Raw genomic sequence first — 24,189 nt, forward strand, 5'->3', positions numbered from 1 at the left:
GTTTACTCCATAAAGAAAAAATCATGATAAATGCATGTATCTATAGCAGTCATCCTTAATAGCACCCCCTAGAGTTGGGTAACGCACAGATGTACAATCCACCCATCTAGAAGCAGCAACCTTGAAAAGACTTTTAGCAATGGTTGGCCCTTTGGTTTTATTATGTTATCCTGAACCATCCTGTCCTCCAGAAATATTTAACAGGAATTGCTGCCTGCTGTAGACTGAATCATATCCCTTCCAAGTTCATATGTTAAAGCCCTAACCCTCAATGTGATGGTATTTGGAGATAGAGCCTTCGGGAGTTAATTGGGGTTAGATGAGATCATGAGGGGGGCGTCTCAGGATGGGATGAGTGCCCTTAGAAGAAGAGACACCAGAGAGCCTTCTCTCTCTCTCTCCACCACATGTAAACACAGAAAGAAGGTAGAGGTCTGCAAGCTAGAAAGAGAAGCCTCATCAGGAGCCAAATCAGCAAGCACTTTGACCTCGGACTTCCCAGTCTCAGAACTCTAAATTGCTGTTGTTTAAGCCACCTGGTCTGTGGTGTTTGTTATGGCAGCTGGAACAGACTAAGACATTGCTCCTTCTGAAAGCTTACATAGGACTTCTGCTCTAACATAGCACTAATTCCATTGAATTTGAATTGGGTTCTTATTAATGTTATGTAGTGGACTGTGAGCCAATTAAAGGGCAAGGACTATATATTTTCACTCTGTACACTTCCATATTCTAAGTAAATGTTTTCATAGACATTCGTTGAATGAAAAATGAGTTCTGTCCCTTCCAACCTAACTAAACACTACTGGTTAAGGGGTCAAGAGTGTTATCACACAATCCAGGCTCAGACATCCATGCTCCTTAAGTTGTTCTCAAGGACAGTGACTGCTACTTGGTGGCCTTGAAAACATGAGGTCATTGAAATCACCTGTATATTCTACTGGGTGAGGCAGGAGAAAGTGAATGAGTGGGAAAGGAAGAGTTTGGTGTTTAACAAAGTCTGTGTGATTCAGAAGCAAATTGCTCTGTAGCTGATTTGAGTGTTGGAGTAATTCCTAGTTCTCTGCTATTATAGAGACCTTCTCTGTGGGGAAGTGGAGCAATACAAATATTATTTGGGGGCCAATATTCTGGTCTGTAAAAATACATTCATGAGAAAACATTACGTTGATACATTTGGGTATCTATCATCTATATAGTCCCGATTTGTAACAGGGTAGAATAATTGCTGTATTTTCAAACAATTTCACATGTATCATTTCAATAAACCTCAAAATTATACTGGCAAGTATAGGTGTGGGAGACACCAATTATATTGTCTGCCCAGTACACTTTGCCCTTTTTGGGGGAAAGTTTCTCTCTTATGTTAAAAAACATTTCTTGCACTGACTGTAAGGTTCTAAGTTGGTTTCTTATCTTAGAACCCTATACCTCTGGCCACAGAAGGGCACGTTGGCCAAGAGAGGCCAATCAGAGCTCTTCTCCAGGACTGTTCCCATGGGTACTAAGGAAAGAGAGCAACTTTCTGACTGGTGGTAGCGTTGGAGTAAGATAGATAGGTAGGAGTTGCCTGTGACCATGGGTCTTATCCCATAGGGAACTCTACTTGAAGGGAAGGAAGCCAACATATTGAGAGAGGCAAAGGCAAGTATGTCTCTTTTGGTTGTAAGTGACAGAAACTCAACTTGAAACATCTTAGGGAAAATAAGGCAATTCATTGACATTGACTTATTTTATTGAAGTTTAATTAACATACAGTGTTATTTTAGCTTCAGCTTTACAATATTACGATTCAGCAATTCTATACATTACTCATTGCTCAGCAAGATAAGTGTACTCACAGTCTGTCACCAAACAACATTATTACAGTATCATTAACTATATTCCCTATGCTTTACTTTTCATCTCCGTGACATGTTTTAATAACTGGAAGTTTGTGTCTCTTAATCTATTTCACCTATGCCCTACCCACCTCCCCTCTGGCAAGGGTTTTTGTGGTTTCTGTTTCCTTGTTTATTCACTTGTTTTGTCTTAGATTCTGCAATATGCGTGAAATCATATGGTATTTCTTTCTCTGACTTATTTCACTTAGCATTATACGCCCTCGGTTCCTCATGTTGTAACAAATGGCAAGATCTCATAATTTTTTATGGATAAGTAATAGTCTATTGCATATATATTCCACATCTTTTAAAATTCCAGTATAGTTAATGTAATGTATTAATTTCAGGTGTACAATATAGTGATTCAAAAATTCCATGCATCACCCATTGTTCATCATAACAAGTGCACTGCTTAGTCCCCATCACCTGTTTCACTCATTCCCCTACCTACCTCCCCTCTGGTAACCATCAGTTTGTTTTCTGTAGTTAAGAGTCTGTTTCTTGATTTGTCTCTCTCTCTCTTTGGTTTCTCCTTTTATTTCTTAAATTCCAGCTATGAATGAAATCATATGGTATTTTCTCTGACTGACTTATTTTGCTTAGTTATAATACTCTCTAGCTCCATCTGTGTTATTGCAAATGGCAAGATTTCATTCTTTTTTATGGCTGAAAAATATTCCATTTTGCATATATACCACATCTTCTTTATCCATTCATCTGTTGATGAACACATGGGCTACTTCCGTTAGTTGGCTATTATAAATAATTGTAGGGGTGCATATATCCCTTTGAATTAGTGTTTTGCATTTTTGGGGTAAAACTGGTAGTTTGATTACTGGGTTGTACGGTAGTTCTGTTTTTTAACTTTTTGAGAAACTTACATAATATTTTCCACAGTGGCTACAGTGGTTTTCATTCCCACCAACAGTACACAAGGGTTCCTTTTTCTCCACATCCTTGCCAACACTTGTTGTTTCTTGTGTTTTTGATTTTAGCCTTTCTGACAGGTGTGAGATGGAATCTCATTGTGATTTTGATTTGCATTTCCCTGATGGCGAGTGATATTGAGCATCTTTCATGTGCTTGTTGGCCAGCTGGATGTCTTCTTTGGAGAAATGTCTGTTCATGTCTTCTACCCATTTTCAATTGCATTATTTATTTTTGGGGTATTGAGTTGTGTAAGTTCTTTATATATTTTGGATACTAACCCCTTATCAGATATGTAATTTGCAAATATCTTCTCCCATTCCATAAGATTGCCTTACAGGTTTGTCGATTATTTCCGTCCCTGTGAAGAAGCTTTTTATTTCGATGTAGTCCCAGTAGTTTATTTTTGCTTTCATTTCCCTCACCTCTTGAGACAGATCTAGAAAAATGTTGCTATGGCTGATGTTAGCTACCGCCTGTGCTCTCCTCTAGGATTTTTATGGTTTCAGATCTCATATTTTGAGTTTATTTTTTGTATGGTGTAAGCAAGTGGTCCAGTTTCATTCTTTTGCATATTGCTGACCAGTTTTCCCAGAACTACTTGTTGAAGAGATTATCTTTTTCCTGTTGGATATTCTTTCCTGCTTTGTAGACCATATAATTGTGGGTTTATTTCTGGGTTTTCTATTCTATTGATCTATGTGTATGTTTTTGTCCCAATACCATACTGTTTTGATTACTACAGCTTTGTAGTATAAATTGAAGTCTGGGATTGGGATACCTTCAGCTTGTTCTTTTTAAAAAATGCTGTGGATATTCATGATCTTTTGTAATTTCATAAAAATTTTAAGAATTTTTTGTTCTAGTTCTGTGAAAAATACAGTTGTTATTTTGATAGGTATTACGTCATATGTGTAGATTGTTTTTGGTAGTACAGACATTTTAACAATATTTGTTCTTCCAATCAGTGAACATGGAGTGTTTTTCCATGTTTTTGTGTTGTCTTCACCTTCTTTCATCAATGTTTACTATTTTCAGAGTATAGGTCTTCCACCTCTTTGGTCGGGTTTATTCCTAGGTATCTTACTGTTTTTGGTGCAGTTGTAAATGGGATTTTTTTCCTTAATTTCTCTTTCTGCTGCTTCATTTTTAGTGTACAGAAATGCAAATTTTTTGTACATTGATTTTGTGTCCTGTGACCTTACTGAATTCATGTATCAGTTCTAGTAGTTTTTTGGTGGAGTCTTTAGGGTTTTCTAAATACGGTATCATGTCATTTGCAAATAGTGAAAGTTTTACTTCTTCCTTAATAATTTGCATACCCTTTATTTCTTTTCATTTTCCGATTGCTGTGGCTGGAACTTCCAGTACTACGTTGAATAAAAGTGGTGAGAGTGGACAACGTCTCCTTAGGGAGAAAGCTCTGTTTTTCACCATTGGGTATGATATTAGCAATGAGTTTTTCATATATGACCTTTACAATGTTGAGGTATGTTCTCTCTAAACCTACTTTATTTAGAATTCTTACTATGAATGGATGTTGTATTTTGTCAAATGTTTTTTTTCTGCATCTGTTGAGATGATTATATGGCTTTTATCCTTTCTCTTATTGATCTGATGTATCATGTTGATTGATGTGCAAATATTGAACCACACTTGCATTCCTAGAATAAATCCTATGCTCATGGTGAATGATTTTTTTAATGTATTGTTGAATTTGGTTTGGTAATATTGTGTTGAGGATTTTTGCATCTATGTTCATCAGAGATATTGGCCTGTAGTTTTTTGTTTTTTGGGGTTTTTTTGTTTTTGTAGTGTCTTAGTCTGGTTTTGGTATTAGTGTAATGTTGGTTTCATAGAATGGATTTGGAAGTTTTCCTTCCTCTTCCATTTCTTGGAATAATTTGAGAAAAACAGGCATTAACTCATCTTTAAATGTTTGGTAGAATTCACCTGTGAAGCCATCTGGCCCTGCGCTTTTTTTTTTGTTGGGAGGCTTTGTTTTGTTTTGTTTTTTTAACACTGATTCAATTCTATTGCTAGTAATTGATTGTTCAAATTTTCTGTTTCTTCCTGATTCAATTTTGTGAGGACATATGTTTCTAAGAATTTATCCATTTCTTCTAGGTTGTCAGATTTGTTGGCATTTAATTTTCATAATATTCTCTTATAATCCTTTGTATTTCTGTCGGGACCATTGTTATGTCTCCTCCATCATTTTTGATTTTATTTATTTCAGTCTCAGTCTTTTTTTTTTTTTTTTCTTGAGTCTGGCTAAAGCTTATCAATTTTGGGTATCCTTTCAAAGAACAAGCTCCTGGGGGCACCTGGGTTGCCCAGTCATTTAAGCATCTGCCTTTGGTTCAGGTCATGATCTCCAGGTCCTGGGATCAAGCCCTGCATCCAGCTCCCTGCTTGGCAGGGAGTCTGCTTCTCCCTCTCCCTCTGCACCTCCCTCCTGCTTGTTCTCTCTGTCTCTCTCTCATGAATAAAAAAATCTTAAAAAACAAAACCAAGAACCAGCTTCTGGTTTCATTGATCTTTTCTATTATTTTTTTTAGTCTCTATATCATTTGTTTCTGCTCTAATCTTTGTATTATTTCCCTCTTTCTACTGGCTTTGTCCTTTTTCTAGCTCCTTTAGGTTTAAGGTTAGGTTGTTTAATTTAGATTTTTCTTGAGGGTAGCCCTGTATTGCTATAAACTTTCCTCTTATAACTGCTTTCACTGTGGCAAAAGATTTTGGACTGTGTGTTTTCATTTTCATTTGTCTCCATGTACTTTTCCCTGGTTGTTATTTCTCTCTCATTTGTGAATTTATTTATTTGGATCCTTTCTCTTTTCTTTCTGATAAGTCTAGCTAGGGGTTTATCAATTTTATTAATTTTTTCAAAGAACTAGCTCCTGGTTTCGTTGATCCATTCTACTGTTATTTTGTTTGTCTCTATATCATTTATTTCTGCTCTAATCTTTATTTAATTTCTCTTCTTCTGCAGGGTTTAGGCTTCATTTGTTGTTCTTTTTCTAGCTCCTTTAAGATTAGGTTTTGTCCCCAAGAGTTTTCTTGCTTCTTAAGGTAGGCCTGTAGTGCAGTATACCTCCCTCTTGTGACGGCTTTTGCTGCACCCTAAAGGTTTTAGATTGTCATGTTTTCATTTTCATTTGTTTCCATATATTTTTTTATTTCTTCTTTAATTTCCAGGTTGACCCATTCATTCATGGTCTAATTTTTTTCCTGTGGTTGACTTGCAGTTTCATAGTGTTGTGGGTCAGAAAATATGCATGGTATGGGCACCTGGGTGGCTCAGTCGTTAAGTGTCTGCCTTCAGCTCAGGGTGCGATCCCAGGGTCCTGGGATCGAGCCCCGCATCAGGCTCTCTGCTCTGCTGGGAGACTGCTTCTTCCTCTCCCACTCCCCCTGCTTGTGTTCCCTCTCTTGCTGGCTGTCTCTCTCTAATAAATAAATAAAATCTTAAAAAAATATATGCATTGTATAATATCAATCTTTCTGTATTTATTGAGGCCCAATTTGTGACACAGTATGTGATCTGTTCTGGAGAATTTTCCACGTGCACTTGAAAAGAATGTGTATTCTGCTGATTTAGGATGAAATGTTCTGAATATATCTGTTGAGTCCTTCTGGTCAAAGCCATTGTTTCCTTGTTGATTTTCTGCTTTAATGATCTGTCCATTGCTGTAAGTGGGGTGTTAAATTCCCCTATTATGTTATTATCAATGAGTTTCTTTGTAATTAATTGACTTACATAGTTGGCATAAATTTTTACAATTGTTAGATCTTCTTGTTGGGTAGACCCCTTTATTACAATATAGTGCCCTTCCTCATTTCTTGTTACAGTCTTTGGTTTATAGTCTAGTTTGTCTGGTAGAAGTATTGCTCCTCTGGCTTTCTTTTGATGTCCATTGGCATGGTAAATGTTTTTCCATCCCCTCACTTTCAATCTGCAGGTGTCTTTAGGTTTAAAATGAGTCTCTGGTAGGCAGCATAGAGATCAGTCTTTTTTTTTTTTAATCCATCTGACACCTATGTCTTTTGATGAAGCAGTTAGTTCATTTACATTAGAGTAGTTATTGATAGATATGAATTTAACGCCATTTTATTACTTGTTTTGTTATTGTTTCTGGAGACATCTGTTCTTTTCTAGTCTTTGATCTTTCTTTCCCAAAGAGTCTTGTTTAATATTTCTTGCACAGCTGGTTTAGTGGTCATGAACTCCTTCAGTTTTTGTTTTTCTGGGGAACTCTTTAGTCTGAAAGATAGCCTTGCAGGCTAGAGTATTCTTGGTTGCAGGTCTTTTTCTTTCAGCATTTTGAATATATCATGGCCCTCTCTTCTGGCCTGACAAGTTTCTATAGAGAGATCTGCTGTTAACCTTATTTGTATTCCCTTGTAAATTAGGGACTTCTTTTGTCTTGCTGCTTTTAGGATTTTTTCTCTGTTTTGCAAATTTAACTACACTGTGTAGTTGATTTTGATCGGAATTCTCTGTGCCCCCTGGATTTGGATGTCTGTTTCCTTTCCCAGATTAGGGAAGTTTTCAGCTATAATTTCCTCAAATAAACCTTCTGCCCCCTTTTCTCTCTCTCTCCTTCTTCTGGAACTCCTCTGATATGAATGTCATGGAGTCACTGGGTTCCCTAAGTCTACTTTTGTAATCTGAGATTTTTCTTTCCCTCTTTTTATCAGTTTATTTTCCATAATTCTGTCTTCTTTATCACTTACTTATTCCTCTGCTTCTTCCACCCTCATGGTCATTACAACCAGTTGGTTTCAAATCTCAGTTATTACATTTTTCATTTTGGCCTGGTTGGTTTTAAGTTCTTTTATCTCTGTGGTAAGGGTATCTCTGATGTCATCTCTGCTTTTCCCAAGCCCAGCTGGTATCCTTATGATTGTTGCTTTAAATTCTGGATCAGGCATATCTGTTTGGATTAGATCCCTGGCTGTGACCTTTCTTTGTTCTTTGTTTTGGGATGAATTCTTCTGTCTTCTGTGTGGCAGAAAAGCCTGTTATATTTCCTGCTCCTGAGAATAATGGCTTTATGAAGAAGAGGTCATATAATGTCCAGGGCCTGGCGCTTCAGGAAGCATCTCTTGTATAAACTGCATGCACTGTGCTGCTGTGTGATGGCTGCTCTATCCCTCAGGTCAGTTCTCTGCAGAGTTTCCCCTTGCCAGTAGTAAGGAATGTTTGGACCTCGGGTAGGGTATGGCAAGTTTTCACTAGGTGTGCTCTTGTCTGCTTCTTAAAAGAGACCTGATGCTATTTCCGTTAGAGCTGAAGCTTTGCAGAACTATGGTCAGTAGATGTGGTGCTTGCAGGGGTTTGGGCTGGTCCTCTGGGGGAGAGGCCCACTGTGCTTATTCTCAGTCACACTTGCCTGAGAAAAGAAGTACCAGCAGAGTGCAGGAGGGTGAGGCTTGGTGTAAGCAGATTAGGCAGCCAACTTTGGCAATGTGCTGTTTACTGAGGCTAGTTTATGCTGAGGGGCAGGGGGGGGAATGGTGCCAGCCAGCTCCTTTCCTTTGTCCCTGGAGAGGGGAGTTTGTGCCTGCTGCTTTCAGGGAAGCCTTCCCAAAAGAGCAAATAATCCCCCCTAGTGCATTCCACGTGCGTTCCAGATTGCTGTTTTCGCACTGTGTCCGGGTTGCCTGCCTGCAGCAACGCAGCGCACTTTGAGCTCTATCTCAGCTGGGTGGGCTGAGTTTTAAAACTCCAGACTTTAGGGACCTGGTGTGGTGGGGACTTGCGCTGGTCTTCTGAGGGAGGGTCTCTTGCACTGGGACTGATGCAGGTTTGACCCACGAGGGCAGTCGCACCAGAGCACAGGCACGTGGGGTTTGGAGCAAAGCACACTATAGAGCCAGTGTCTGGGTTACACCCTCAGCAGTATCTCAGGCAACTGTGCTGAGGGGCAGGGGAGGGAAATGGTGCCCACCAGCTCCTTTGTCCCCAGAGAGGCAATGCCACCTCTCTCAGATCCACTCCAAGCAGGGGGAACCGTCTCTCCCAGTGCATCTCAGGCGACCCTCAGAGTGTGCCGTCGGCTGACTCCTGAAGAGGAGCACTGCAGCAGCCGCAGCCTCCATCCCAGCCACGCTGGGGACCTCTGAAACTCCAGTCTGTGAGCCCACTGGTTGTAAAAACTTAGGAAAATCAGCCCCTCTCATTTTCCCAGGCAATGGCTTTGGGCAAGCATTTTCCCTGTGTGATCCCCTGTGCCCTTCACTCCCCGTGACCAGGACTCCCACAGCACCCATGGTCCTTTTCTCCCCCAAACCATGCCTCTTCATCTCCTCTCCCTCTAGTTGTCAGTCCTCAGATTGATTTCTTGGGTATTCCGAATGATTTGATATATATCAAGCTGTGTTCCAGGAGTGGGGCAAGCCTACCTTTCTTCTACTCTGCCATCTTAGCCGCCCCCATCTCCATGTATTTTTTAAATTTCCTTTTTGATCTCTTGGTTCATTGTTTAATAGCATGTTGGTTAGCCTCCCTGTATTTGCGTTCTTTCCAGATTTGTTCTTATAATTGATTTCTAGTTTCATACCATTGTGGTTGAGAAGGGGATGCATGACAGGATTTCAGACTTGTTTTGTGGCCTAACCTGTGATCTGCCCTGGAGAATATTTCATGTGCACTTGAAAAAGTTTTCTGCCATTTATGGATGGAATATATCTGTTAGGTCAACTGGTCTAATGTGTCATTCAAAGATCTATTTCCTTTTAGATTTTCTGTCTGGACAATCAATCCATAGATTTAAGTGGGGTGTTAAAGTCCTTTCTTTTATTGTATTACTGTCAATTCCTCCCTTGATGTCTGTTAATATTTGCTATATGTATTTAGGTGCTCTCATGTTGGGTGCATAGACATTTACAATTGTTATATCTTCTTGTTGGATTGTTACCTTTGTCTCTTACTACAGTCTTTCTACCCCAGCTTTCTTTTTCTTTTTTACTTCCACTTGCATTATAAATGTTTTTTCATCCCTCATTTTTTAAAAATTTTATTTGAGACAGAAAGCACAAGAGGAGAGGAGGATCAGAGGGAGAAGCACATGGGGCTCGATGCCCAAACCCTGAGATCATGACCTGAGCAGGAGGCAGACATTTAGTAAACTGAGCTGCCCAGGTGCCCTTCTGTCCTTCACTTTCAATCTGCATTTGGCTTTAGGTCTGAAGTGAGTCTTTTGTGGACAGCAAATAGATGGGTCATGCTTTTTTATTCATTCGGTTACCTTAGGTCTTTGATTAGAGCATTTAGTCCCTTTACAGAGTAATTATTGATTAGGCATGGACTTATTGCCATTTTGTTACAGTTGTTTTTGTAGTTCTTCTCTGCTCCTTCTACTCTTGCTCTCTCTTCCCTTGGGTTTTGATGGCTTTCTTTAGTGCTATGCTTGGATTCCTTTCTCTTGTTTTTCTATTATAGGTTTCTGATTGGCATTGACTTATTTCACCAAACTGTGAGAAGAATTTTGGCATATTTAGATCTGAGAAATAAGACTCAGATATAAATACTGAGGCCCAAAGAAGTTAGTTGTGTTAGGCAAATTTAAATTTAATGAATACTTATTATATGCCAGGCAATATATTTCATGTTTTATATACTTTCCTATAAGAAAGTATCATTTCCCCATTTCACAGTTGAAAATGGAGGCCACACAGCTAATATTGGTCATCTATCTTTAATACTAAAAGCCAGATATCCCAACTCTTTGAGGCAAAAAATCAGTCCAGACAGATCTTTTATAATTCACCAGTTGATAATATATTATCCAGACCTCACCATTTTTTTCCCAGCACAAAAAGACACTTTTGTAACCAGTCTTCACCTGTTTACTGATTAACATGACTATATTTCATACCCCTGGGTAAGGAGTTTGCTGCAAGCAGTATTGATTCTGAAATGAAAACCTAAGTTATCATTCCCATGTTTTGCCAAATACGATAAAAATAGAACACCACAACCTTCGTCAGAGTTGTTGAGAGACTACAGGTTCCCTTTCAGGAACTCCTGTTGGAATATGGGGGAGAGACCCATAGACTGGATCTGTGCCCAAAAAGTAGACTAAGGCAGACCGTGCAGGACCACATAAGTGGTTAAGTATTAAGGCTATTAAAGTATATCCTCAGATCACCAGGAATCAACTACTCGTCTTAGGGAAATGAGAGGATGGTAAGACAGAGGAATAATATAACCATATTTACATTTTGTAAAGAAAGATTGCTCTGGCTGGTATGTGGGGAGTGGATTAAGAAGAGGCTAGATTAGATGGCAGGAGACTAGACAGAAGGTTACTGAAAATGGTCTAGATCAAAGATAATGGCTGCTTGGACTAAGGTGGTGATAAGGAAAGCGGTGGAAGGATTTGAGAAATATTTGAAATAAAACAATAATGATGCCTTAGATATTAAGAATGGCAGAGAAGGTGGTAAGGATGAAGGACTAAGGTGATGTTATTAGGAGTCTGTAGGTTGCAAATGAAACAGATTCTAAATTCAAACTGGCTTAGACACAAAAGCCAAGGTATTTGCTCCTTTAACTGAAAAGTCCAGAGATACATCTAAAACAAGATGTTACTTTATTCTGGGGCTAAAATGATGTTATTGGACTTCACCTTTTCCCTATTCTTGGTTCTGCCTCCCTCCGTAGGCATTCTTCATTCTCAAAACCCCCATGTGGTGACAGTGGTTCCATATCAACACTCCAAAGACACCTTAGAGCCTTGAATACATTCTTAGTACATCGACAAGAAAAGTGAGGGATGGGGGATGAAGATTTTTCCCCAAAGGAAATTCAGGGTTCCACTACCAAAGCAAGGGGAAAACAGATGTTGGGGGCCAACAAAGTGATCATTACACATTGCCAATAGACAAATGCTTCTCTCTTTGAAATCACACGTATTTATAAACATGCACACATTCAGTTGAATAAGAGAGGATATATATATATTTTATTTTAGAGAGAGTGCACAAGTGCAAGGAGGGGGACAGGCAGAGAGAATCCTCAAGCAGTTTCCCGCTAAGCACAGATTCTGACCCAGGGCTCAATCCCAGGACCCTGAGATCATGACCCGAGCAGAAATCAAGAGTTAGCCACTTAACTAGGCCACCCAGGCGCCCCAAGTTGGGCATAGTTTATAGCCAGACTATTACCTCACATAGTATGAGTACTTAAGGTTTTCAAAACTTTCTGACATTGTGAAATTATTTATAATTTGGTTCTGAGCAATTGATGAGATCCATAATTCTGTGATCTCTTTGTTACTCAAGCAAAGTAAAATCTTTGAAATGATTTTGGGGCATTATTTTATTCTTGAAGAGGCATAATTTTATTCTTGAAGAGGCATAATTAAGTCATGCAAATAAAAGAAATGTATGTTTGATGCCCAAAATATTTGGTAGTTATATCTGACTCTGCAGGCAAAAAAACGCTGAAAACCAGGTAAGCATGTGGTAAATCAGGAGGCCTGGCTCAGATCATAGTCACGTTGTTGATTACTTAAGCTATTGATCACTTACCGACTGTTGATTAGGTCCAACACACGCCTCTGCTGCACAGTGGTAGCCGTGCATACTTCATCGGTTCACATCTTGCCTCTGCCATTTACTAGCTGTGTGACCTGAAGCAAATTGTTCAACCTCATCTGTAACATGGGAATAACAGTAGTACTGCTTTGCATGGTTATCAGAAGGATTAAATGAGTTAAAATTTGTAACATGCTTAAAACAGTGCCTGGTACATAATATGTGTTTGCTCAATGCACCTGAGGGTTTTTATTAAACCTTTCTGATCTCAGTGTACTTATCTACAAAATAAACATAATAGTATCTGCAATTTCCCAGGATATTAAGATAATTGTACATAGAACTCCTAGCGCAGAGCTTTGCATAAAGCAGACATTCATGGTTCTTCTTCTCCCTTCAAAGGCTGAAAGAAAGACTCTGCAGGTTAATAAATATTAGAAGGGAACCTAATTCCATTCCAGTAACTAACTTCTTCTGCATCTTTCAGTATTTCTCTATGGCCCTCACTAGCACACCCCCACTAGCCCCTCAAGTCACCCAGCACCAGGCACACAGGAGATGCGCAACAAATCGTTGCTAAGCAAATAAGTCATTATTCAGCCCTTCACTCCAGTGCACTTTGTCCACCCAGTGGTGGCTTCAGATATTCTGAGATAGATTTAGCAAAATGAACAACTCCCGATCCAGACACTTCTTCTCTTTCCGTGTAAAAATTCCATTTGTAGAAAAATAACTGAGCAGGGCTGCAACCAGCTGTCACTTCGTGTCGACATGTGCAAGCGCACAGCCCTGTGTGACGAGCGTAGTTCTTGGGTTGTGGCGTGTTACACTCTGTCAAACGGAATATGTTAGGAAAAGAAGTGCTAGCCCACAACTTTAAAGTTACAAGTAGGTATTTTGCAGATAGAAAAACAAGGGATGTGAAAGACAGATATGTACTTAAAAAAAGCCTTTTTGCTTGCAAAGTTTTAACTTAAGATAGGACTCATCTTAGTCTAAACCATTACACCAGAAGAAACTTTAGGATGGTGCTCGTCCTCTCACGCCTCTTCCATTGTTTCTATTGTCCTGAGCAATAAATTTCAGTATTTGATCAAATAATGGCAGATTCCGTGCTATCCCACCCAGGTATCCCCAGTTTATCTATAATGATTTTCCTCTTGTCAGCTCATTTCTTAAACCTTTGCTGAATCTGGCTTCAGTGGTACTATAAACAATCATCATTGCATTGTAAAACTGGAAACTCGCCACTAAAATAGTGTTTTGATCCAGGTTGCCATAGTAATAAGTGCATGCCTCCCCTCTTTGGAGGCCTTGTTATATGAAGTATCTGTGATTTGCTCAGAATGGCCCCAGTTCATCTGTCAAAATGGGTTTTTCCTTTTTTAAAATAATGATCTAGAAAATCCCACAGTGGCCACAAATATTTTACAACCATAACGAGGAGCATTGGAGTAGTCAAGCTTTATAAATCTATGCCATTATTACATTAGAATAAATCATGTTTCTTTCTTAGGTATATTACCTAGGCCTGTGTAAGTCTAATTTCAGGTTTGCTATGCAACAAGGGTGCGGTTGTTTATAATGAAAAGAGAATTATTAAGTGTGACTTCAAAAATGCATCATATGTCAGTTCATGTAGAGAGACCCTGGAGCAAAAAAATGGAAATTACTTCTTATTTCTCTCAAAATACTGCAAATAGCTATTCAGGTTCAAACTTAGTTACAATTAGAATGTGATGAGCAATGATTTTTTATAACAGCATGAAATTGTACATTCCATTCACGTTTGGATTCAAATTATTCATTGGTAGGAGGGAGGAAAAAAATGAGAAATCCTGCAAACTTATCAGTGTCACCATGAAAAAAAATATGATGGTACATTATTTGAAATAAAAATGTTCCAGTCAGTTACAGTAATTTGATACAAGAACTATGGTATTTTTTTCCTGCAGGAACGAGAGTAAACAAACACTATATCAACAAACCAGCAACAGAATCCACAAAAAGGTGTAAGATCATTTTTCATCTAAGACAAATGGTTAAGTTGGTTACTTTCTGTAAGTCACTACCAGCTACAGGGTTATTTTATGTAATTCACTGCCGGCTACTGCCTCATAATATCTGATGTGGGAATATTAAAAACATCAGTGGGCGAAAGAACAGGAAGAATCCATCTGTATTCAATGAATTCTAATTAAAAAGTAATTACAGCACAATGAGGGAGCTGCCAACTTTATTCCCTCTTCCTGACCACAAACCACCCACACGGAGTATTAGTCTTCTGCTATTTGTGTCCTGCTAAACAAGCAGAAAGCCAGCCAGGAACCAGACACACATTTCCTTGCATTTTTCAGGTGACTTGGTTTTAAAGAACTGCAGCCCCAGAAGACATTCAGGGGCAGAGGTGGTGCACATCTTCTGTTATAATTGACCTGGGCTTTGAGATTTCTCTGTCATGATGTATCCCAGAATGTTGCATGATGGGAAGACCCTTGTTATTCCTCCACTCGCCGAGCCAAACGGACAAGATCAAGTAGGCCTGGGACTTGGGAAAAAAGGGAAGAAATATTGACAGATAAGTAACCACTCCAGGAAATGACAGGCAGCTGGAGCCGTGTCGGGACTCTCAGGGTTCCGATGTAATCCTCTAACCTCATGCTCAAACTCTGTAATCTTTCAATGAGATGGAAGAGAGGAAGGAAAAAAGCAAATTGCTTAATCAAAGCCCTTAATATGTGACCAGGATTAGTAACTCAGTCAGAATGACAACCTGAAGGTATAAAAAGGCTTCGTAAAATAGACTCAGTACTAATGAAGTTGTGTCTGCAGAGCTGAGAATAAGGAAAAGGTAACCTGGCGTTTCGGTTGGCACAGATGCCTTTCTCTGTGAGAAGCAGGCACTCAAATCTGTTTTCCTGACTTCTACAATTTTTCTTTGGCTGCCAAGAGGAAGGGCTGTAGCCTGCATTCTTTCTGGGTGGCAGAACTCCCATTTCACCCACATTGTATAAAATCTTCTTCATCTAATAGACAACAGAACAGGTGTCAGTAGGGTTTCCGTCTAAAGAAGAAGAATAGGCTTTGGCGTAAGTCATTTGCTGCTGGGGGCACTAAAAGATGTCGGGGTTCTTCTTCAGAAAGGAAGTGCTAACAGGCTAAAGTGGCCCTTGTCAATTCACATTAAAAATGGAAAATAATAGTACACTGGATTTACACAGCATCCTTGGAGGCAAACATCCATGCAATGAATTTTTGTATTAACCTTCAGAAATGGTGGGAAGTGTGCATTAGTAACTCCATTATAGGACAGGGCTTTTTTGTTACCACCATAATCATAGTTGAGTAGCAAGAGCATTTTTATTGAAAGCAATGTATTTCAGCCATTTTCCCTTCCTTCTCCCTGATACATTAGCAATCTTCCATGAAGTAAGCCACCAAAAATGCTTTATATCACTCTGACAGGCTGGTCCTGGCTGAGCTCCTGGAAGAGTAGGTATATGGGGTCTACAATTGACCCCCCCCAACTGCCTCTTTTCTACTTTTGTATCAGTTATGTATCACTGCATAACATATTTTCCCAAAATGTAGAAGCTCAAAAAAAACTAAATTTATTATCTTACAATTCTGAATGTCAGGAATCTAAGACTGGCTTAGTAGGATCGTTCCTGAAACAGGTCTGTCCTGCTGCAGTAAAGCTGTCAGCCAGGGCGACAGCACATGCAGGTTTCAATGGGGCTAGAAGATGTGCCTCCAAGAAGGCTCACTCACATGGCTAGTGGCTGCAGCTCTTAGTTCCTCATCCGCACGACCTCTTTGCAAGGCTCAGGACACGGCGGCTAGTTTTTCCTGGAGCAGGTGATCTAAGAGAAAGAGAGTGGGGGACAGTGTCCTTTATAACCTAAGCTTGGCAGGGCATGTTATCATGTCTTCTGTATGTGCTTGCTCACACAGACTGACTCCGGCGTAGTGTGAGAGATGACTGCACGAGGGAGTGAACACTAGGAGACAAGACCCCCTGGGGGCCAGCTGGAGTACAACAGCGTGTATGTACTACTAAATAGGTGCGAGGCCTTTGGTTATTTTGGCGTAAGTTAGGAATGATGTTGTTGAACTGGTTGTTGGGATAAAAAAGTGTGTAGTGCTGGATTCAGAAAAGACGCTGAATGTCCACTCTCAGTTCATGCTCTATAGGGAGTCCATAGATCAAAGCTGAGAGGCCCTTTTCAAAGTGGACTTTGTGAGACTTTGGACATGAACAGTGTTGATTTTGCATCCATATTATAAAGGGTTACTCCGAGTGGGAGAGGACCATGGGGCAGCAACACACAGCTGCAGTGCCTGCTATGTCCACCAGGGGGTCAGGGCCCCCATGGTGAAGAGCTGCCTTCTTCAAAAGACCTACAGAGAGACTATGGACTCTGGGAAACAGAGTTTTAGAGGGGAGGGGCATGTATTGCATGGAGCACTGGGTGTTTTATGCAAACAATGAATCATGAAACACTACATCAAAAACTAATGATGTACTGTATGGTGACTAAAAAAAAAAAAAAAAGCCTACAGAGAAGGAGGGAGGTAAAGACCATGAACAGTGGGATTCTCCTTAGAGAATAAAGATATTTGGAAAGTCAAAATGCTGCCATTATGTAGATGGATACTAATAAATCAGTGAAGTTCACCAACAGTTATGGTTTTTTTAATTCAATTAGCTAAACATATATAGTACCTCATTAGTTTCAGATACAGTGTTCTTATTTGAATTTTCAACAGCGAAGTTAAAACACTATATAATTACGGATCTGCAGTACATGCTCTGAACAAGTAAGGTAACTCAAATGTCGCAGACCTTGTAGCATCAAAGATTCATTCCCAAGCCACACATGCAGCAACAACGGAGCATACACTCTGAATTCTGTGCTGAACGAGCTTTCAATATATCCACCTCTTATTTTGTCTCTGACTCTCCCCTTTCTAATCCCCACTACATCTCTCTTTTTCTCCTGTTCCATCCCATAATGAGCAGACTCAATATTCTCCATCCAGATAGAGCATCTTCTCAGACAGACATGCCTGGAGCATTTTTCCGTGGAATCCCCTGCTTGTGAGCTGCATGAATAGATCACTAATGGAGGGACCGTATTCCTTTTTTTTTTTTTTTTTTTTTTTGTATCTCCAATACCTAGTATAGCATCTGGCATATTGAAGGTCTTTACTCAATGTTTAAATCTAATAGAAATATCTCCATTATTCAGTTTGAAAACCCAGTATATCCCAGATACAGACTAGGTGCTGGCTTTGCAGTGATGAGCAAACCTACAGGACATTCGGCCCTTGGAAACCCAGAGTTTAGTTTATCAAATTGGTATTTGGTAAATTTTAGTAGATGATATAAGGGACATATGATAGTTACCTTCAAGTACATAACGAACTATTTCATGAGAGAGAGATGATAAACTGCTGTTGAGAGGACAGAATTGGGCTCTGTGAGTGGCAGTTACCAGGACATAGATGACACTAGTTCTGAGGTGTTTGAACACTAGGAAGGAATCACCCTGAACTATAAGGTGCTTTCTAGCACGAAAAGTCTGGAGGACCATTTGTCAGGAATACTAACAATCATAGTGGCTAACAATTACAAGGGTCTCACTGTATGCCAGGTGCTGCCATTTCAGAGACAACTGTAGTTCTTCAGGAGAGTTTCCATTCAAGATGGCAATGTAAGTGGACCAGGGATACACCTTCCTAAAGAACTGAGGGCTGCCTAAATAGCTTCTGCACAACCAAAAATCAGAGACCAGAAGCAGTTTTGTCTGCCCTGGGCGTGGAGAAAAGCCCTGGTTTAAAAGGGCAACTAGAATTCAAAAGAACCAGCCCTGGAACTCTTTCCAGGTCAGAGGGGCTGGCAGGCACCATGGTTTACAATCCCTCTCCACCTCAAGTGCATATGGGAGCAGGGTCTGGATGCCATAGCTAGCCTGCAACCTCCGCGATCCCCAAGCCCCTCTCACACCAGCCCTAGAAGTCATCTGTCAAGCAGAGAATAGGTGGGGGAGCTGCTGGGGACCGCTACAGTTTACATTCCTCCTCTACCTTGACAGGATGAACAGGAGCAGCTTCTGGGTGCCCGACCCAGCCTACCACCTCAGTGAGCCCCGGCACACACAGCCACCCCTGGTCAGCACTAACTCTAGCTGTTGCACCAAGGTGAGCCCAGCACAGAGCACCACCAGAACACTCCAGGCTTGTACCACTTTGATTCCAGAGAGCTTGCTCAGGTACTCTGGGACCTCCCAGCTCATGCCTGCTTTAGCTCAAGCCATCCCACTAGGGTGCCCTCCGCATGGAGCACCCTGGAAACCCCTGACCCTTGCCCACCTTGATTTCATCCACCCTATCATGGCCCCTCCTATGCTTAGCACCTCAGGACACCCCAGCCTAAACCCATTTCAGCTGTCCTGCCAAGTGCAGAGTGCCAAGAGACTGCCATGGCACACTCTAAGCAGACAGCACAGGAACACTCCTGCTTAAGTCCATTTCAGCTATCCTGCAAGGGTACATCCTCCTCCGAGAGCCTCAAACTACCCCGGCCCATGGCCAGTCCAGCCCCAGCACAGAGTGCCCCGTGAGCCTCCATCCATACAAGGCACACACAGTCTACATGGGACAACCACATACAAGATCATTCCTTCAGTTTAGCTGTTCCACCTAATTCATAGAAAGTCAAGCAAAGTGCAGAGACTGAAGAATATACTCTAAAAGAAAAACCTCAGAAAAAGAACTAAATGAAATGGAGATAAGCAGTATACTTGATAAAGAGTTTAAAGTAAATAATATACTTGCAGGTTGGGGACACGAGTGGAAGAACTCTGTGAGACCTTCAACGAAGACATAGGAAATATAAAAAAAAGTCAATTAGAGTTGAATAATACAATAACTAAAATGAAAAATACACTAGAGGGAATCAACAGATTAGTGGATACAGAAGAACAAATCAGTGATCTGGAAAACAGGGTAATGGATAGCACCCAAGCTGAAGAGCAAAAAGAAAAAAATAATTTTAAAAAGTGAGGGTAAGTTAAAGGATCTCTTGGACAACATTAAATGAACACACACTCTCATTACAGGGGTCCCAGAAGGAGAAGAGAAAGAGAAAACTTCTCCAACATAGGAAAGGAAATAGACATCCAGGTCAGGAAGCAGAGAATTCCAAACAAGATAAATCCAAAGAGATCCATACCCTGACACATAATTAAAATGTCAAAGACAGAAATTTAAAAAGCTAGCAATAGAAAATAAAATAGCCTTATGGGGTTTCCCTTGTATATAACTATCAGCTGATTTTTCAGCAGAAACTTTTCAAGCCAGAAGAGAGAGGCATGATGTACTTGAAGTGCTGTAAGGAAACAACCTGTAACAATATTCTACTCAGCAAGTTTAGCATTCAGAATTTAAGAAGAAATAGAGAGTTTCCCAGATAAAAGTTAATCACCACTAAACTAGCCTTACAAGAAATGTTAAAAGGACTTCATTATGTGGGGGGGAAAAAGGCCATAATTAGATGTAAGAAAATTATGAATAAAAAGATATAAAACATGACAACATACACAAAATGTGGAGTGGGGGGGGTGCCTCATTCCATTATCCTCTGCCTTCTGGTCATGGTCTCGGGTCCCGGGATTGAGCCCCACGTCCGGCTCCCTGGTCAGTGAGGAGTCTGTTTCTCCCTCTTCCTCTGCCCCTCCCCACAGCTCATGCTCTCCCTCACTCTCTCTCAAATAAATATTTTTTTAAAAAGGAGGGGAGGTAGTAAAAAAATTTTAGAATCTGTTCGATCTTAAATAATCATCAACTTAATACAGACTGCTGTATACTTAGGAGGTTGTATGTGAACTTCATGGTAACCACAAACCCAAAACCGGTAATAGACACACAGAAAAGCAACAGAGAAGAACTACAAAAACAACCAGAAAATGGCAAGAAGTATGTACCTATCAATAATTACATTAAATGTAAACTGTCTAAATACATTTCACCACCCACCCTGTGTCTTTCTATTAGAGTATTTAAAAACATGACCCAGCTATATTCCGCCTACAAGGGACTCACTTTTATTCATTTATTTTAGAGAGAGACAAGCAGACTCCATGTTGAGTGCAGAGCCTGAGGCAGGGCTCCATCTCATGACCCTGAGATCATGACCTGAACTGAAATCAAGAGTCGGACGCTCAACCAACTGAGCCACCCAGGCACCCCAAGGGACTCATTTTTACCTCAAAATACATACAGACTAAAAGTCAAGAAATGGAAAAAGATGTTCTATGCTAATGGACATGGGGGGGGGGGGAAGCCAGGGGTGTGATGTAAACATCAGGTAAAATAGATTTTAAACAAAAACTGTAGCAAGAGGCAAAGAAGGGCATTACAAGAGGATATAATAATTGTACGTGTCTGTGCACCCAACATGGGAGCACCTAAATACATAGAATATTAGCAGATATACAGGGAGAAACTGACAGTAATACAATAATAGTAGGGGAGGTTAATAAGGAAACAGTGGCTTCAAACGACACATTAAACCAGATGGACTTAAAACATATATAACAGAACATTTCATCCAAAAACCAACAGAATGCACATTCTTTTCAAGTTGCACGTGGAACATTCTCCAGGATAAATCATGTGTTAGGCCACAAACCAAGTATCAATAAATTTAAGATGATTTAAATAAATTTAAGATGATTTAAATCCTATCTTTTCAGACCACAACAGTATGGAGTTAGAAGTCAATTGCAAGGAAAAAACCCACGGATGTGTGGAGGGTAAACAATATGCTATTTAAAGAAGAAATAAAAATGAAAACAGTCCAAAATCTTTGAAAGTGTTATGACAGGGAATTATATAGGCCTACCTCAGGAAACAAGGAAAAGTTCAAATAATCTAACCCTATATCTAAAGGAATTAGAGAAGAATGAACAAAGCCCAAAGTGAGTAGAAGGAAGGAAATAAATAAGATCAGAGCAGATATAAATGGCATACAGTCTTAAATCAGCTGTTTTTTGAAAATATAAACTAAAGTGCCAAACTAAGTTCATCAATAAAAGAGAAAACCCAAATCAGAAATGACAGAGGAGAAGTAATAACTGATATCACAGAAATACCAAAGGAATATAAGAGAACGTTACAAAAAAAATCACATGCCAACAAATGGGACAATGTAGAAGAAAAATTCCTTGAAGCCTATAATCTTGCAAGAAAGAAACTGAAAATCTAAACAGAGCAGTTATTAGTAATGAAATGGATTGCTAATCAAAAAGAAAGAAGGAAAAGCCCAGGACCAGATGGCTTCACACATTGAATCTACCAACACATGAAAAAAAGTTAATACGTATTCTTCTCAAACTATTCCAAAATAGGAGAGAAGGAAAGCCTCCAAATACATTCTACAAAGCCAGTATTATCCTGATACCAAAACCAAACTAAGATACCAACACAAAAAAAACGGTTAGTAAGTTGCATTAAGCAATACGTTAAAAGGATCATTCACCACAATCAAGTGAGATTTATTCCACAGATACAAGGATAGTTCAATATTCACGAATCAACATGAAACACATTAACGAAACAAAGGATAAAAATCATATGATCATCTCGGTAGATACAGAAAAAGCATGTGACAAAATCCAACATCCATTCATGATAAAACCTCTCAGAAAAGTAGGTTTACAGGGAACATACCTCAACATTCTAAAGGCCATATATGAAAAACCCAAAGCTAACATCATAATGGTGCAAAACTGAGCTTTTCCCATAAGATCATGTCCGGTGTCACCACTTTTATTCAACATAATACTGGAAGTTCTAGCCATAGCAATCATACAAGAAAAATAAAAGGCATCCAAATTGGTAAGGAAGAAGCAAAACTTCCACTATTTGCAGATGACCTTATACTACATATAGAAAACCCTGACAACTCTACCAAAAAGCTATTAAAAGTAATAAAGTCAGTAACATTCTAAGATACAAAGTTAATACCCAGAAATTGGCTGTGTTTCTGTACACTGATAAAGTAGCAGAAAGAGAAATTCAGAAAACAATTTTATCTACAATTGCATCAAAAAGAACAAAATACCTGGGAATAAACTTAACCAAGGAGGTGAAAGACCTATGCTCTGAAAACTATGACATATTGATAATATATATATTTCATGCTCATGGATTGGGAGAACTATTATTGTTAAAATGTCCATACTTGCCAAAGCAATCTGCATATTTACTGCAATCCCTATCAAAATAACATTTTTCACAGAATGAGAATAATTCTAAAATGTATATGGAACCACCAAAGACCCCAAATCGGCAAAGCTATCTTGAAAAAGAACAAAGCTGGAGGCCTCATAATCCCAGATTTCAGAATATACTACACAAAGCTACAATAATCAAAACAGTATGATACTGGCACAAAAATAGATCAATAGAACAGAACAGAGAACCCAAAAAATAAACCTATACTTTTATGGTCAATGAATCTGTGACAAAGGAGGGAAGAATACACATTGAGAAAAAGGCAGTCTCCTCAATACATGGTGTTGGGAAAACTGGAAAGCTACAGGCAAAAGAATGAAACTGGACCACTTGCTTACACGACACACAAAAATGAACTCAAAATGTATTAAAGACCTACATGTGAGACCTGAAACTGGAAAACTCCTAGGATAGACCACAGTCAGTAATTTCTTTCTACAGCTGATGTAAAACATTTTTCCAGATATTATCTCCTAAGACAAGTGAAACAAAAGCAAAAAAACTACTGGGGCTATACCAAAATTAAAAGCTTTTGCACAGTGAAGGAAGCCATCAGCAAAACAAAAGCAAACAAAACGTAGTCTAATGAAAAGAAGATATTTGCAAATGATATATCTGATAAGAGGTTATATATTTTAGATATTAAAGAACTAATGAAATTTAGCACCAAAATATCATCATCATCTGGTCAAAATAATGGGTAGAGAACCTGAATAGTCATTTTCTCAAAGAAGACATACAGATGGCCAACAGACACATGAAAAGAGACTCAACATTACTAATCATCAGGGAAATGAAAATCAAAACCACAGTGAGGTATTTCATCTTAGACCTGTCAGAATGGCTAGAATCAAAAAGACAAGAAATTACAAGTGTTGGCAAGGATGTGGAGAAATTTGAACCCTTATGCATTATTGGGGTAAACAGGTATGGCCACTGTGAAAACAGTATGGGGGTTTCTCCAAAAATTAGAAATACCATATGATCTATGGTTTCACTCATCTGTGGAACATACGGAATAGCAGGGAGATTGGTAGGAGAAGGAAGGGGGGGTAAACAAAAGGGGGAATGAACCACGAGAGACTAAGAACTCTGGGAAACAAACTGAGGGCTTCAGAGGGGAGGGGGGTGGGGGGATGGATAGGCTGGTGATGGGTAGTAAGGAGGGCACGTATTGCATGGAGCAGTGGGTGTTATACACAAACAATGAATCATGGAACATTACATCAAAAACGATGTACTGTATGGTGACTAACATAATAAAATTTTTTTTTAAAAAACCGATATGATCAAGTAATTCCAGTACTGGGTAGTTACCTGAAGGAAATGAAAACACTAGTTCTAAAGATATGTGAACCCCTCTGTTTACTGCAGCATTATTTACAAGAGCCAAGATATGGAAGCAGCCCCAATATGAAACGATAAGGAAGATGTGATATACATATACAATGGAATATTAGTCATAAAGAAAAATGAGATCTTGTCATTTACAGCAACATGGATGGATCTAGAGAGCATACTGTTAAGT

General features: G+C 39.4%; 1 long non-coding RNA gene across 1 annotated transcript in view; it reads right to left on the minus strand.

Moving 5' to 3' along the window:
- Positions 1-9,278: 9,278 nt before the first annotated feature.
- Positions 9,279-24,189, minus strand: part of LOC130543433 (uncharacterized) — a 158,686-nt gene continuing 143,775 nt past the window's right edge. The window contains exon 2 of the long non-coding RNA XR_008958784.1: positions 9,279-16,222. This is a non-coding gene — a long non-coding RNA (uncharacterized LOC130543433). The remainder of the gene's footprint in view (positions 16,223-24,189) is intronic.

The sequence above is a fragment of the Ursus arctos genome, unplaced genomic scaffold, assembly GCF_023065955.2.
Source record: "Ursus arctos isolate Adak ecotype North America unplaced genomic scaffold, UrsArc2.0 scaffold_12, whole genome shotgun sequence".
NCBI lineage: Eukaryota > Metazoa > Chordata > Mammalia > Carnivora > Ursidae > Ursus > Ursus arctos.